Source organism: Mus pahari, chromosome 19 (assembly GCF_900095145.1).
Source record: "Mus pahari chromosome 19, PAHARI_EIJ_v1.1, whole genome shotgun sequence".
NCBI classification, from domain to species: domain Eukaryota; kingdom Metazoa; phylum Chordata; class Mammalia; order Rodentia; family Muridae; genus Mus; species Mus pahari.
Genome location: NC_034608.1, coordinates 51,390,227 through 51,398,957, shown reverse-complemented (window position 1 = coordinate 51,398,957; position 8,731 = coordinate 51,390,227).

The following is an 8,731-nucleotide window of genomic DNA, read 5'->3' as shown; positions in this document are numbered from 1 at the left end:
AAAAAAAAGAAAAAAGAAAAAAAAAGAAAAGAAAGCTGGATAATAAAGGATGTAATTTCAAACAAATAATATAAGATCTAAAAAGAGTATCATATGACTTTAAAATTACAATAAGTGAAGAGTGATTTTACGTCATGATAATATAATCTGCCAGGAAAATATCAGTGTTAAACGTATATGTGCATAACACAGGTTTCAAAGTACATGATAGAAACGCTAATCTATTCAGATGGGGAACAATCAAATCCCCAACATGGAATCAACAGTGGAGAATTCAACATTCATGTCTCAGTGGTGGATTGAACAACTGTCTAGGACTCGAGCAAGGATTCAGAGCATCTAAATATCATAGACCACCTTGATCCAGTTGCCATCCTACCCAGTGATGGCAACAACCCATTCTTTCAAGTACTCGCAAAAGACTCACCGCCAGATTACATCCTCAGCTAAAATTCAACAAATTTTAAAAGGACGAATTAAGCACAAGAGATACGCTATGACCACTGTGGGATCAAGCTAGAAACCAGTAACAGAGTCATTAAAAAACATTTTGGAAAAACTCAAAACTACAATAGGATCCAAGCTGAACTGTGTTTACAGGGAAACGTATAACCTTTAAACGATTGTATTAGAAATTAAGACAATCCCTATATCCGTCTTTTTTTTTTTCTTTTTTCTTTTCTCTTTCTATCTTAAGGGCCTAGGAAAAAAGGAGCAAATTACAACAAAAGCAGACAGAAGAAGGACAATAATAAAGGTAGAAGGAGAAATCAATAAAACAGACAAAACCAAAGTCTATCCCTGGACTCCCAAAGTAGCAGAGCATGTAAGATAATATGTGTGCAGTTACTAAGAGATTGGCGCTGACGACTACCAACCTCTTGTTTGTTTCACTTCAGCTGATGTACACTCGTTGTGCGTGCACTTGTCTGTGTGTGTGCAGCACAGCAGCATTTACCATGATTATTTATAAGTGGGTTACATTTACAGGTTAAACGCCCATTTAAATGGCTGGCCAAGAGTTCCCAATGTCAGGGCTCTTGCTTCCAAACCCCATTATCTCTTCACAGCCTCTCCTGATTCCTTATCTTAAAAGCTGGACATTGTCTAGAAGACCCGAGCATCTTATTCCCACCTTCTGAAGGAGCCTGGACTAAAGTAAAAACCACAAGCAAATTCGGAAATGTTCTGTCATGGCATCATGGCTGAGCTCTCAAAACACCAAGTTCTCATGATTACTTGAAGAAAATTTTTGCACTACTTTTTACATGTTTCATAGAGATCATTCATTAAAATATTTTAAATACGGGGCTGGAGAGATGGCTTAACAGTTAAAAGCACTGGCTGCTCTTTCAAAAGTCCTGAGTTCAATTTCCAGCACCCACATGGTGGCTCACAACCCTCTGTAAAGGGATCTGATGGCCTCTTCTGGTGTGTCTGAAGATAGATAGCCACAGTGTACTCATATACGTAAAATAAATAAATCTCTTTTTTTATTCTTAAAATACTATCCATTGGTTGGGAAAAAATAGTTTTTTCATATACCATAGAGACTTTTACAATAGTTAAATGTTACATCTCTGAAGAATCAATAAATCTCAAGTAATCTAAGGAAGAGCACAGCTGGGAAGCAATTTGGATGAACTCTCTTTCATTTGGGGTGAGTGGTTACCCACTGTGTCCTTCAACACTCAGCTGAGGCTTGTTTTGGGGCGCCGTGCTTTCAGAAAATAAAAATAACAAGAAATATCTACTATGCTCTGTCCACACCCATCTCCCCACATGGCGTGCCAATAAGGATAGTATGGTGAGCGTTTGTTGAAAATACTCGTTCACATTTGCTGAATATGGAAAGCCACGGGGTAGCATCATCAGGATGTTCGAGTAGTGGCAATAGCAGGTAAATGACTTCTGTTTGTAGAGCCACGTCTTAGTTAGGGTTTCAGTTGCTGTGATGAAACGTCGTGGCCAAAAGCACCTTGGAGAGGAAAGGGTTCACCATCAAAAGCAGTGAGGGCAGGAACTGAATCAGGGCAGGAACTTGAGGGGCATGGGGCTGATGCAGAGGCCATGGAGGAGTGCTGCTCACTGGCTTGCTCCTCATGGCTTGCTCAGCCTGCCTCCTTATACACCCAGAAGTACTAGGCCCCGAATGGCCCCACCCACAATGGGCTGGGCTTTCCGTCAATCACTAATTAAGAAAATGCCCTACAGCCAGATCTTATGGAGGCATTTTCTCATTGGAGGCTCCCTCTTCTCTGATGACTCTAACTTGTGTCAAGTTGACATAAAAGTAGCTTCAAGTGGCCAGGACAAGCCACTTGAGGGGTTAGAGCGGGGTGTGAGTGGTTACAAACTCCGACTGCTCTTCCAGAGAATGTAGGTTCAATTCCCAGCACCCAAATGGCAGATCACAACTGTCTATAATTCTAGTCCTTGGGGGATCCAATGTCCTCTTCTAGCCTCCATGGACGTTGCTTGTATGTGGTACACAGGCATTTATGCAAGCAGAATACCCACACACATAAAATAAAAATAGAGGTATAAATATGTATGTGTATATATATATATATATATATATATATATATATATATATCCGTGTGTGTGTGTGTGTGTGTGTGTGTGTATGTATGTATATATCCACTTAAGTAGTAGTCCTAACAAAGCAAGGCGCTGACTTCATCTATAAATTCTTTCACAGAAAGCTGAAGCATGGGTCTATGAAGGAATCCGTGCCAGTTTCTAATCCCTGTGTTTGTCCTTTGGGGCATGTATTTATCATTTACAGTATGAATTAGGTACCATGCTAAGTACTGAGATGTTCTCATTTAACTCTTTCAATGATCCTCACTGAAATAGTATCACTTCCTGTTGATATCAGGAACTAACCGGCTTTGCAGATCACCTCTGAACCCAGAGATGGCGGTGACATCACCCATAGGCGACAGGGACCTGCATGCACATCTGTTGCCATGGCAATCGCCATACATTCTCAGTGTCCTTCAGTTTTCCTCCCACATCCACCTACAAGCGGTTATACCACAGCCTAAATAAAAGGCATACCCTCTTGAGCTTCACTCTTTCTTTTCTCCCTTTGTCTCTATCATCCCCTTCTGCCTCCCCCCCCCCCAATTAACCTCTCTCATGTGGAACTGCCCTGGCCTGGTGTGGTCTGTCCACACTCAAGCTTCAATCCCAACACAACACTTGCTATTTTATTAATAAAGGTTCAAAGAGGTTACGTGGTCTGGGGCCATAAAATTCACAAGAAAAACCTCGGGGGTCCTTGAAACTGAGGAAAAGCTGGTCTCAGATAGCCTAGTACAGTGGTTCACCAACACAGGATCCTCTGGGTTCCTTGCTTTGGGCTCAGTGGAACTAAAGCAAAAAGATCCCTGAATTCTAGAGGAAGCCAAAGTAAATCAGATCCGAAATCCAAAATGTTTAGCTCTGGACCAGCTAAATGAGAAATAGGCAAATTTATTAACAGTCCACACTTCCTCTGCCGCCCACCTCACACCGCGGCTGGTGCTGTATCGTCCTGGGTAGGAACCAGTCAGTTCCCACAAATACCACCTGGGCTGAGCTGCTTTCCAGAGAACTCCCTGCTCCAGTTTAAGTCCTCAATTCGGCTTCCTTCTTCTTCACACCAAGGCTTGTAGGCTCTGAAAACATCACCTGGGAAGGCCATCTTGTAAGAGTCCTAGTGTAGCAAGAATGTTGGTCTCTTTAAATACACAGAAATACTGTCTGAATATGTTTTTGTTTAATCCCAGGTATGGGATATGGGGCTGCTTCCGATTGTCCACAACAGGCAACTATGATTTGTGCTCCGGCAGAGGCATAATTTTGCCAGCTGGAAGTAGTTTACATTTGGCATTCTGGGGAGTCTCCAGAGGGTGTAAAAGAGCTAGCGCCCCAGCTGTGGTGGCGGCTGCTCCCTCTCCTGCTTCTGCAGGATTGCTGCTGGAGATAGTCCAACGAGCAAGATCCAACTTGTCCTAAGGAGCCTGACACCCTTTATCAGCAGGAAGTACTCTCATGAGATCGGCGCCCCCTTTTTACCTCTAACCTTCTCTCTCTGTTAGCTAGGGCTGGGGGTTGGAAGGTTGAAGACAGTATTAAGAAAAAGAACACAGTGAAGTAGCTGAAAACATGGCTACATCATAAAAAGATCACTGTGATAGACTGAGGGTCTCTTAGCTCTTCTTACCCCTGTGGCAAAATCTCTAACAGGAACAACCCAAAGAGGAAGGATTTCTTTTTTTGTTTGTTTGTTTGTATTAATTATTTTATTTATTTACATTTCAACTGTTGTCCCTCTTCCTGTTCTCCCCTCCGAATCCCCCTCCCCTTTGCCTCTAAGAGGGTGCTCCCACACCCACCCGCTCCCACCACATCACAATGGAAGAGGTAGGGGAAGGAATAAAGGAGCTGAGGAGATTGCAACCCCATAGGAAGAACAACAATATTATCCAACCAGTTCTCCCACCCCCACCCTCACCCCCTGCTGGCACAGCTCAGGGACTAAACCACCAACCAAAAAGTATACATGAGTCGGTGCATGGCGACGTATGTAGCAGAGGACTGTCTTATCTGGAATCAATGGGAGGCTTAGTCCTGTGAAGTATTTCTTTTGTTCCTGTCTCCTGAGGTGTCAGCCCATCCTGATGTGGAAGGAGAGTGGGACAGCTCACAGTAGCCAGGAAGGAGAGGGAGAGGGGGCAGGGTGGCGGGGAGAGGGAGTGGAGGAGAGGGAAAGGCGGAGAGAAAAAGAGTGCCTACACTAGCTAACTTTCTGCTTTTATTCCGTGGGGTCACCAGCCGATGGAATGGCGCCCACTCGCAGGATGAATCTTCTTCCTTCATCCTCTGGAAACTTGAGCTCAGACATGCGCACTCGCGGACACGCGCTCAGGTGCGCCTCACTCATCCCTTAGGCGCTTCTCAATCAGATCGAGTTGGCAACCAAATTTAACCATCACAGAGGTTAACTAGAAATTAGAAATTTGAACCCGGAAGTCTACAGCACCATTATTGATCTGGCCCATTGCTAACCATGTCCACTGCCCCACAGCTGCTGCCTGAGAGTGCTCATTCTCTTCTGAGGGAAACAGAGAACAGCCAGGCTCACCCCAACCCCTAATACAATTCCAAGCATCAACAGGGCCTTGATAACCCTGTGGACAAAAAAAAAAAAAACGAGAAAACGGAAGAGTATGAGATTAAACGGAGATGCCAAGGGTCCCAGCTCAACCAACTCAGCTAAGTTATCACTCTGGCTGCAGTCCTGAAAAAACAGAGCCATTAGCCATAACAAAAAGAGGCACCATCATGTCTCCTTCACTGAAAAACAAATCTGAATAAACAGAATTAGGAAATCCAGTCTTAAGGTCAGCAATGAGAGAAGCGATTTAATTATACCTAGCTGCTCAGGAATTCTGAACGTTCATACTTAAGTAAAAGCTCTTACAGACTCCTGAGGAGACCAAACTCAAAAGCCATGTCCTGTGTTATTTGGTCTCGGGACTGGAAGTGGCTGCTTCTGCGAACTCAGGAAACAAGGTGAATGACTATAAATCACTGTTTTCGTAATCGTGTTCCAAGCCTCTTCCTGCTACTAACCGAGCCTTGAGAGGGAGCTACGGAAGTCTGCAGGTCTCCCTCCCAGTCACCAGAGGACTGAACCCTGTGTGTAGATGGCTCCAGACTCAAAGGAGCTGCAAAAGATTCGGAGGAAGCAGCTCCTACACAGAGCCAAGAATAATGCCTGTTCCACCAGTGCTGGGCCTTAAGCAGATATTTCAGACCACCTTAGGCTCTGGTTAGAGTACTGAAGACCATCTTGGGCATCTTGGATGGATAATGTGGACCACCGTGGACTTTAAGTGAAAGCTACAGATAGTCATAGGCCTTAGGGAGATACTGTAGACCGTCTTGGGCCCTAGGTGGACCATCTTGCCATCTTGCCTCAGTGGGGTGGACCATTAAACCTAAAATTTTATTCTGCTTCATGGTTGTTCTTCAAGAATGGAATTTTCTTCAGTTGATTTGCACATAAACTCATTTCCTGGTTTTGAGAACTGTAAAAATTTCCTTTTGTTCACGGATATGATCGTGCAGTATTTTGATAACTGGTTTAACTTCAGTTCTGTCTTTAAAACCCTGAGACTTAAGTGCAGAGACTGCGTGCTATGTGACAGATAGTAGAAGTGTAAGGCTAACAAGGCTCCTGGTTGTTTTGTTTGGCCATGCCTTGCTTTTGGTTATTTTATCTCTTTCATATTTTCCTTTTTCACCCACTGTCTATAATGTCATTCCCTCTCCTATTTCGCCCTTTCTCACCCAAACTTCCTTCCTTGGAAGACCACCCTTTAAAATCGGGTTTCCCACCAACAGAGCAGCCATGCTGGTGGAGCCGTCACCGAGGCTCTGGCCACAGACCTCTTACACTCTTCCTTGGAAGATGACAAGCATCCACGCCCCTGGGTAACCATAGCAATGACTCACTTGGGCCATTTTCTTACATAACAAGGATGAAACCATACCATGTACATCCCTATGTCGAACTCGATTCCATCTTATCATGTGACTCATCCACAGAACACAGTTTGTTCTCCCTCCTGCTGAATTCCACTCTATGTGGATATAACTGATGCCCTTGAAATCACTTCACCTTTGGGGCTAATGTGAATAGTGTTGATGTGAGCCTTCTTGTGTGCATATCAGTAGATGTCTGAATATCATATGCCTGGGGCTAAAATGGCTTGTTCATATACAAGGATTGTACTGGCTAGTTGTATGTCAACTTGACACAAACTAGAGTTATCTGAAAGAAAGCAATCTTAATTGAGAAAATGCCTCCATAAGATCCAGCTGTAAGGTATTTTCTTAATTAGTGGTTAATGGGGAAGAGAGCAGTGCACTATGGGTGGCGCCACTCCTGGGCTGGCGGTCCTGGGTTCTATAAGAAAGCAGGCTGAGCAAGCCGTGGGGAGCAAGCCAGTAAGCAGCACCCCTCCATGGCCTCTGCTTCCACTCCTTCAACCAGGTTCCAGCCTTGATTGAGTTCCTGGCCTGACTACCTTCGTGATGGATGCAAAAGCAGAAACCAAATAAACTCTTTCCTCCCTAGCTTGCTGTTAGTCATGGTATTCCATCACAGCAATGGTAATATTTCACCACAATAAAACATTTATTTATTTTGTTATTAAGCCTTGGTTGTCTTCTTTTAGAAGTGTATTTTTGGTCATGTCTCTCATACTTTGTTTTGGAGCAAGAAGACCTTTTCCCTGATGACTAATGAAGTTAACATGCTCACAAACCAAATGAGTCACAGAGCTAAAGTGAGACTTAGAACAACAGCCCGAAGCCTCCAGGCTTTTGTTGCCACCAGAAGAGGGGGTTCAGGGTCAGTCGTAGTTGGTAATTGTGGCCAAGAAAGGCCAATGAAAAAAATCTTAAATCTTAAATTTCCTTAAACCATGATGGGACTCTTGTGTGTGTGTGTGTGTGTGTGTGCGTGTGTGTGTGTGTGTGTTCTTTTGTAAATCATTGCATAGTTCTCCAGCATGAACTTTATAAATAACTGCACCATGCTACAATGTCAAAAGGTGGTGGTAGTGGGTGAGCTAAATAATGACATGACCATTTATGAATTACAGGGACTGACCTAAAAAATTGTATGTGGGATAGATGATAGAAAGTGAAACTGTATGTGGGTAAAAATAGTTGGAGATAACTGGGACAGGAAGAGAAGCAACAAAACCGGAAAACAAAGACCAACCAGAGCAAGCTGGAAAGGGGACTTACAAGAACTAATTCTTCAATTCTTTTTTTAAGTCCAAAAGCAGAAAAAGAAAGAGTTTTGTTTTGTTTTTTTCTGATGACAGATGGACACAGTGGGCCAGAAGAAAAGGCAGTTTTTTAAAAGTATATACTTTGTGTAAAACCTAATGATTTTTGACACGTCAGCCATATCTAAGAAAAAAAAAAACCTCATCCTGAAAAATGGGAATTTTGGTTCAAGAAATATAAGGCTAAAGATAGAGTCGGGTGAATCAGTTGGAAAGAGATCTAGAAGTGAAGATAAGTTAGAGAAAGGTCAGAGAAATAGGAAGTGAAAGTCTGCCTGTGCCAGTAACTCAAGGGCAAAAATCAGAGCCGTGTGTCTACAGCAGTAGGTATTGTGTAGCGGGTCTAGAGCAGTGGGGTCTAGAACAGCAGGGTCTAGAGCAGCAGGTCTAAAGCAATGAGTCTAGAACAGCAGGGTCTAGAACAGTAGGGTCTAGAGCAATGGGTCTAGAGCAGCATGTTAATAGAATACTCAGCAATGTCTTCCACTGTGAAAAGCAGGAGAATTAGGTCAGAAGTAATAGAAAACATCGAGTTGAATGAAACCATTTCCATGGTAGAAGGCTCTTCTTATTTTAGACAAATTTTATGATGCCCACTATCTTAATTAGGGTTGACTCTTCTGTGATAAAACATCATGACCAAAAGAAAGCTGGGAGAAAGGGGTTTATTTCACTCTCAGTTCCATAGAACAGTTCGTCATCAAAAGCAGGAACTCAAGCAGGACAGGAACCTGGAGTCAGAAGCTGATACGAAGGCCATAAAAGGATGCTGTTTACTGCCTTGTCCCCCATGGCTTGCTCACCTTGCTTTCTGATAGAACCCAGGATGCTTGAATCTCACTCTGAAGGGGAAATAAAATAGACATCAGAGGTG